Source organism: Penaeus monodon, chromosome 28, assembly GCF_015228065.2.
Source record: "Penaeus monodon isolate SGIC_2016 chromosome 28, NSTDA_Pmon_1, whole genome shotgun sequence".
Taxonomy (NCBI): Eukaryota; Metazoa; Arthropoda; class Malacostraca; order Decapoda; family Penaeidae; genus Penaeus; species Penaeus monodon.
This window is the reverse complement of record NC_051413.1, coordinates 34045710-34045920: the sequence shown is the minus strand read 5'-3', so window position 1 is coordinate 34045920 and position 211 is coordinate 34045710.

Sequence of the window (211 nt, the reverse complement as noted above, 5' to 3'; positions counted from 1 at the left end):
TCACCGGAAGTGGCAGCAGCAGTCGTGCTCATAACAACACCAGTGATGTTGTTGATAACGATGATGATAACCATAATGATCAACATGACTGCCGATACCAAGGCGTCGGATGGAGATTTCAACGCACTGTGAGCATTGGCTGAAGGGCAGGAGTATCGTGCAGATGTCCCTCGATGCAAGGCTTCACGTTGCAGTGTTGATGCAACTGAAC